This window comes from Vicia villosa, linkage group LG4, assembly GCF_029867415.1.
Source record: "Vicia villosa cultivar HV-30 ecotype Madison, WI linkage group LG4, Vvil1.0, whole genome shotgun sequence".
Classification (NCBI taxonomy): domain Eukaryota; kingdom Viridiplantae; phylum Streptophyta; class Magnoliopsida; order Fabales; family Fabaceae; genus Vicia; species Vicia villosa.
The window spans coordinates 10,012,345-10,021,128 of NC_081183.1; positions in this window are offsets into that span (position 1 = coordinate 10,012,345).

Sequence of the window (8,784 nt, forward strand, 5' to 3'; positions counted from 1 at the left end):
GACCTAAATAATTAGGGTTTTATCATAAACTTATTTACAAAGTGATTAGGTTAAAATAAAGTGATAATATATATTTAAAGTATTTAAGAAAACACTTAAAACATACTATTTTAAACCTAATAAAAATACATGAAATAAATAATATTTTTATGATTTTTTTGATTATTCACAAAATAGATATGTTAAATAAGAAGTGTGTGAAAAATGAAGTGAAAATGATTTATTTTGATAGGTTAAATAAATATGTGAAGTTGTGAAGAGAAATGAAAGAAATTAGTGTTAAAAAAATAAGTTTTGGCCCTTGGAGGGTTTGAACCCACGCCCTTGAGATTACCAGCCCAAAACAACACCACTGAGCCAACGCGCGCTCAGTGTTAGTGACTTGCCTTCATTTGGTTATGTTTCACAACAAGTTGTAAATCTTTGAAAAATAAAAGAACCAAAAAGTCTGGGGCGAGGGGGATTCGAACCCCAGACCTTTGGCATGAGGAGACTAAGAGCGCATGTGTGGCCACTAGCGCAAGTTATTCAGTCGTTAATAAAACGCACACCATTCAAAATAAAATAAACTCTCCCCTGAGAATTCAAATTTGCGCGCCACCACCATCTTCATCTTCTACCTCAAGCTCTCCATTTTTGAATTTCTGAACTTACTCGTTTCTCAACCATTTGCAATGATGTAAACATGAAACTTGCTCTAAATTCACTCACGATTCTAAATATGTAACTAACATGAACTATTATTAACTACATCTAATTAATTTACCAGAAATCGTGAAGAACCCTAAAACTTCAAAATTAAATTAAATGACTATACTGAAAGATAAATGGATGATGATAGAGGGTTTTCAATCCTCTGATGATGCTGAACAAGATAGAATCGAGCTATTTCACAAAGAGTGCTTAAATTAAAGAGGGGGAGTTCAGAAACTTACCTCTGAAACTGAAGGTCGTGAGGATGATTGAGGGCACCTGGGCTTGTATGAACGATCCCAAAAGCTTCCTTGTGACTCAGTGATGCTAACTGAATGCTTGTAATGACCTCAAACCTCCTGAATTGTTCTATGGACCTCCCTCGATTTCAGCTTCAAGTGAACATGGAGGGTGTTGATTCTCGAGTTACAGATGAGCTGCAGCCACCTGGTTAGCTTCACTATGACCTGAGGAGTGTGTCTGGATGATTGGCTTGCCTTGAAACCTTCTGAATCACTCCATGGACCTCCAACTGCAGATGCTCCAAAGTGAGAGCAACAATGGTGTTCCTCCACCTACAGAAGTGATCCAGGTGCTTGGATCACCTCAAATGACCTCCCTTGAGATGTTAGAATGCTCACTTCCCAAAGATAAGCTCTGGTTTGAAGAAATCGATTCTTCTTGCCAAAGAACTTTGAAAAACAATGAACAAGAGAAGAGAAAGAGAAAGCAAGTAATATGGTTGCTTTGGTGTGTTTTTTGAATGAGAATGAGGCCTCTATTTATAGGCAATTGACTCAGAGCAATGGATCATAGTAAGCTTGCTTAGTGTAGTGAGTTTGGTTTCTTAGCCATGAAGGAATTCAAAGAATCTTCCAAGTGCAATGATGAGCTCTTTGATACCACTCCCTAGCCATCGGTTTTGCTTGATCTTAGGGGACCAAATGTCTGCAGAAATGAGCTCCAATTGGTTGGGAGAAGATTCCTTTGATGAATCACCAATTTGCCATAAATTAAAAAATGCAATCATTACATAATCACATGCCTTTGTTTTTGGGAATCTTCTCTAATCCTTATGCAATGATGGAAATTGATGTATGGTATGGTTTCAGATGCATTAGAGGTCGTGTAGCATCACTTAGTGAAGCAAAATGCACAAAATTGCAAAGTTCCAAATTGTACATGACCTATAATTTTACTTCATGAGGCCAACTTTGAACAAGCATAACTCTTAGCTCAAATTGAATTTTGAGAAGGTTGAACACAATTTGGAAAGCCCTAAACATCTACTTTAAATCATTAGTTTATGTCTTCTTCAGAATCCTTTGGGAAATTTGTGAAAAATGAGGCCAAAGTTGGAAGAAAACTAGGTTAAAACACTTAGAAAAATTTCTAAGTGTTTATGACCTAAACTTCAAAATTTCCAAAACTTCATAAATGGTTGATCTTTTGAAAAAAGTTCCCTTGTAAGATGTTGTTTTATTTGGCAAGATCTACAACTTTCATGTTGGAAGTTTTTTGAGTTGTGTAGGTGAAATTTTGAGATCTCACCATGCCTTCAAAAACCCTAATTCCCGACTTTTCGCTCCTTGATGAATTTCTTTGAATTTCTTTGGCCAAATGACTTTGACATCCATATATTGATGATATTGATCTTTGAAAGTCATTTTTTGACCAAAAACCTTAAAAGTCAATGATGATCCTTCACAGTTGAATTTTTCCTGACAAAGTGAATTTTTGGGCTTTTGTGTAGAAATAAGATCTTCTCCCCAAATGGATGATATAAATGGATTATATGGAGGTAGTAGAGATCCTTGAATCATGTCTTGAGTTTTGGATTCATGCCCTGATTAAAAGTCAACTATCTTGGTGAATTAGGTCAAAACCCTAATTTGTCGACCATGTGAAAGTAATGACTGTAGACTTTGAATTGAAGTGTGATGTCCAGTAGACCTTGTAATATGAGTTATTTGAAGATGATTGATGTCTTTGAATGACCCTCTGAGGTTTTTTAGGGTTTCCCAAATGTGATCCCTGATTTCAGTCCTTGATAGGCTCAAAACCCTAGTTTGGTGACCTGAGTAAACCTGTACTCATATGACTGGATGTCTAATCAATCATAGATGAGAAAAGTGAAGTTTTTGAGCCCCATGATTGTATTAGAGACTAGTTTTTGTATTGATTGATCCTTTGCCTGAGCTTTCTTGTCTTTGAGCATCCTCGATTAGGTACCAGATGGAGAAATGACTGCTCTGGGTACTTGTCTTGACCTGATGAAAAATCCTGAAGATATGTCATCTCAGGGGGGTCAAAAATTAGGGTATGACAATTATGTTTAGTGTGTGTATGTGTGCAAGATACCAATCTTGTCCAAAAGAATCTCACTTAAAAGCTGTCAAAAGAATATTGCGATACTTACGTGGAACAACTACATATGGCCTATGGTATCCAAAGGGAAATGAGTGCCATTTGGTAGGATTCTCCGATTCAAATTTTGCTGGCTGCAAATCCGATAGAAAAAGCACCAGTGGAACATGTCATCTATTCTCAAATTCATTGATAAGTTGGCATAACAAGAAACAAGTATCGGTTGCATTATCTACTGCTGAGGCAGAATATGTAGCTGCTGGAAGCTGCTGTGCACAAATATTATGGCTCAAGCAACAACTTCTTGACTTTGGTATTAAGCTTGATCGTATACCTATCATGTGCGACAACACAAGTGCCATAAACTTGAGTAAAAATCCTGTCTTACACTCACGCACCAAGCATATTGAAATAAGACATCACTTCCTACGAGATCATGTAGAGAAAGGAGACGTTACATTTGAACATGTAGAAAGCAAGAAGCAACTAGCCGACATCTTCACCAAACCTCTAGCAACAGAGCAATACTTCAACATTCGTAGGGAATTGGGGATACTCGATATCTCCAATTTGGGCAAATTACGTTTGTTCTCTCTTAATATTATTCCTTTACTTTATATATTTTTTTTTGCTAACATTTCTCTTAGCGTAAAGGTAGTTCATTATCAAGCCAGGCGTTATTCCACATTGACTAAAGGCTGCCACTAAAGTTGACACCTACATATTGAGAAAGCGGTAACGTAATTGTTGTTCACTTCCAAAAATATTATTGATACTATAATATGCTATCAATTAACATGCTTATAGTGACTTCATACATATATCTCTCTTGCTCATATATGTGTCTCATCTTTAATACACCTTTAAACATATTTGGCTCTCATGCTATCACTATCTACCTTTTATCTACTATACTATGAATGCTAGCGTGTTATCTATGTTTCTCTCGTTACTCTCCTCTGCTGCTTTTCTTGTATCTCTTTTGATGTTGTCAAAGGGGGAGATAGATGCTGAGTGTACGGGGGAGCTCAGCTGAGTAAATAGATGCTGAGTGTACGGGGGAGCTTTTACCACTTATTGCCAAAGCTTCTACTACCGGTTTGCCATCATCAAAAAGGGGGAGTATGTGAATACAAGATCACACTCACAAAGATGTTTTTGATTCATGGCAAACTCAACAAGCATACAAGCAACAAGGTACAAGCAGAAGAACTCAAAGAAAAGCAAGCTTTGGTCACTCATAACAGAGCAGGTCGACCTACTATGCATACAGGTCGACTCAACTCAAGCAAAATAAGAGGAACTCAGAAAATCAGCAGTCAGGTCGACCTACTCCCAACACAGGTCGACCTAAAATGAAGAAATTTACATATCATTCTGCTAGGTCGACCTACACAACAACTAGGTCGACCTAATCTGAGAAAATTTCCCCAAAACGCATCTGAAGTGGATTCTGGTCGACCTACTTCTTTGACAAGTCGACCTAACTGGGAACAAATGACATCCAAAGGATATGCAGCTCTGTTAGGTCGACCCAGCCCTAAATTAGGTCGACCTATCTGATCAAAACTGACTTCCAAAGGATATGCAGCTCTGTTAGGTCGACCCAGCCCTAAATTAGGTCGACCTATCTGATCAAAACTGCCAAAATTTCTGGTTTTCTCTGCATCAACTGAAAAGCTCTCATATATATTGTCCAAGGTTCAATTATTGAAAATAACACCAACGACTGAAAGATACACAAAGGCTTCTCATCTTCGTTCTTCGTCATCTCCAACACAATTACACATAATCATTCTTGCGTTGAGGGTTAGTGATCGAGTTCGATAACGTCCATGGAACGGAATTGAAGATTCCTAGTGGGTGAAGATTTGTGGGGTTTTTGGTGAATAAAATCCGAGGGTTTTGTCCTCCAAGATAGGTGTTTCTTGGGGGTTTTTATCAAGAGGTTTCATCGAGGATCCATCTGAGTGTGAAGATTGAAGAACAAGGGTTCAAGGCAATTCAAGACACTGCAGAAAAGGGATCAAGTGAAGCTCTTGGATCACCTTGATCTGACTCAAGATTAAGGGGGGAGAAGATTCAAAGGATCGACAAATTCGGTTTATTGTTTATCGCTTTGTTTTCTTCTTTGTATATACTACTTTCAACATTAATGGAAGATTTCCCAATTTCAATTTGGAATTGGGGGCAGACGTAGTCGTAGCGAGGGCGATCGACGAACTGCCTGAACAAATATCGTGTTCTTGTCGCTTTTATCTTTTCATTTACGTTCTGTTCATATTTGGTCATAATTGCAAAATTGATTAACGATTCAAGTGTTAAAATTGTGAATTAAAGTTCTGCATAAACATCACAATTCACCACATCTTGAATCATCATCAATTTGAACATTATCACCAAGTGTTTGTCGTTTTGCTTATTCCATTGTTACTGCATTGCAAACCAAAGTTTGTCAATTTAGAAGATAATTGATTTTCAGCTGTGAAACGTATTGATTCGATAACATATCACTTCATCATTAATCTCAATTATCTTGTGGTTTTGTCACATATACGACCCTTGCAATAACGGTCCGGAATAGACGCAAGTCGATTCAGAACCGCTTTCGCTCTAGTTCGAAATAATTCCGAAAAACTCTGTGAGATCTATTCACCCCCCCCCCCTCTAGATCCTCAGGCCAGCGTCTAACACTTGAATTGTTGGTCCTTGAGTAGTTCCTTCTGGCTGATTCACAGCTTCTTGATCTTCTTGTTCTGTATCCGAATTATGTAAGATTAATCTTCTTTTTCTTGTCTCCTTCTTTTCAACAGCCTTATTACTTTCCACATTCTTATTTTTCATATTTATCTTCTTCTTTTTCTTCTTCTCAGCAGACTCTTTTTCAATAAAAACTTCAGTAGCAGCAGCTACACTTTGGACTACCTTCTCCTGGTTATTAGAAGTATGATCAAATTTTCTCTTAGACCTTCTTTCCTTCTTCACAGCTGCTTCAGGAGCAACTTCTGAAACATCTTTCGATGCAGTAGGCTTAGAGGTGGAAGCTTTCTTGCGACCTCCTTTAGCAGGAGCACCTTTTACTTTTTCTTGTTCTACTTTTTCTTCCTTGAGAGAATTCAGATATCTAGTTCTGACTTCTGGCATCTCACTTCTGAAGAAGGGTTCAAAGTCAGCAAGAATAGGATCTCTTCTGCTTCTTGCTCCAGGAAGAGGTTGCGGGGATTTGATGATAGTCTCAATAATACTCATCTTTCTCAAGGTGAGAGCATTCAAGCAACTTCTAGTTTTAACAACCAGATCTTTGATGGTACCTTCAGCTTCCAAGTTCTCAACAATCTTGGAATGAACCAGAAGGTTTGTAATGATTCTTCCAAAAGGAATAATAGTACACTTCTTTATTCTGAAGGCATTTCTGGAATACTTCACAGCATTCCACATGTGGTTGAAGATTATGTAGATAACATCAAACTTCTTCTTAGTGGCAATGCAATACAGAATGTATTTCTGCTCATTGTTGACAAAATATGCAGCATGTGTTCCTTTCCTGTGATAGAAACACCCCAGAAGAATCTTGGTCTAGATTTTGTAGAGGTCTCTCATGTCCTTGACACGCTTTGTCTCCTCTACGTCTGAATAAAGAGTAGTCAAAACTTCTTCCCAATCAGCCCTTTGATCAATTTCATGAGCACCCTCAGGGTTTCTTAGATCAAACATCATTCTCAGGATGTTTTCAGTAACAACCACAAACTTCCCATGGACAAAGGACAAAATAGATTTAGGGGCAACAACAGCATGCACCCAAAATTCCTTTACTAGATCTGGGTAAACCGGTCCACAGAACTCAACAAATAAAGAGGTCCATCCTTGAAAGATGATATCTTCTTTAAGATGATACCCATGTTCTTCAAGACTGTCAAAGTCTACCATAAGTTCACAGATAACTTCTAACTCCTTTTTGGAAATAGAGCAGGCGATAACTGGAACAATTTCCTGAACTCCTTCTTGAAGATGGAGAGGAGCAGATGAACCAGCATTGAGAGATGATGAGGCAGTCATTGAAATAGTATTGAGATTGCAAGAACAAAAACTAGGTTTGCGCTTAGGGTTAGAGAAAAGGGCAAAGAGGTTACAAAAATGCATGCACAAGGAGAGAGAGAGAATGGGAGCGAAAAAGATAAACGTTATGATTTGAAATGTATTTATATAGACGGATTTGAAAGAGAATGCAATAGAATTATGAGAATGAACAGTTACAGAATCAAATGAAATCAACTGCATTAAATGATGAGTGACGTTAGGTGAGAGAACGTGGTAATTGAAATGATTTACACAGTTACCTAGGGCGGCGTCCCATCAGATTCACTCACACTTTTGCCATTCGTGAAGACACGTGTTCATCATCAGAAACACTAGATGACAGCTATGTTGTATTGCATTTGCTTCTGATGAGAGTAGAGCTTTTCATCTTCTGATTCTGGTCACTGATTCTGACTACTATTCTTTAGAAATGATCTAGTTCTGATAGGATCATCTTTCTTCCCAAGGATCACATCTTCTGAGTGAGCTGAGGTGAGTCTAGAAGATCTTCTGACTGTTGGTTCTTCAGAAATTCGGAGATTCTCTAAAGATGCAGCAACTTGATTTTCTGATTCTTTGCTTCTGAGATTTTCTGTTTCTGAAACTTTGCTTCTTGGTTCTATAGCTTCTGATATATCAATATCTATATCTGCAAAATTCTCAAACTGCTTTGGCTTTTCAAGACCAAGCTTATCATCAAATTTGTTATTGATTGATTCTTCTACAACCAATGTTTCAGTATTTATACTCTGTAGCCTTTGGAGCGTTCAGAATATCCAAGAAGGAAACATTTTTGTGCCTTAGAATCATACTTACCAAGATGATCTTTAGTATTCAGAATGAAACAAACACATCCAAAAGGATGAAAGTATGAAATGTTGGGCTTTCTGTTCTTCCACAATTCATAAGGAGTCTTATTTAGAATAGGTCTTATAGAGATTCTATTCTGAATATAACATGCAGTGTTTATTGCTTCTGCCCAGAAGTGCTTAGCCATATTGGTTTCATTGATCATGGTTCTGGCCATTTCTTGTAGAGTCCTATTCTTTCGCTCTACAACTCCATTTTGCTGTGGAGTTCTAGGGCAAGAGAAATCATGGGCAATACCATTTTCTTTGAAGAACTCCTCAAAGAATCTGTTCTCAAATTCACCACCATGATCACTTCTGACCTTTATGATTTTGTACTCCTTCTCAGATTGAATCTGAGTGCAGAACTCAAAGAACACTGAATGAGACTCATCCTTGTGTTTTAAGAACTTTACCCATGTCCAGCGGCTATAATCATCTACGATGACTAATCCATATTTCTTCCCTCTGACAGATGTTGTTTTGACTGGTCCAAACATATCAATGTGCAGAAGTTCTAACGGCCTTGAGGAAGAGACAACATTCTTAGATTTGAATGCAGGTCTGGAAAACTTGCCCTTCTGACATGCTTCACAAAGAGCATCTGATTTGTATTTCAGATTTGGGAGTCCTCTGACCAGATTTAGTTTGTTAATCTGAGAAATCTTTCTCAAACTAGCATGTCCTAATCTTCTGTGCCAGACTCATTGCTCTTCAGAAACAGACATAAGGCAAGTCACCTTCTGCTTCTCAAGATCTGAAAGATCAATCTTATAAATGTTGTTCTTTCTCTTGCCTG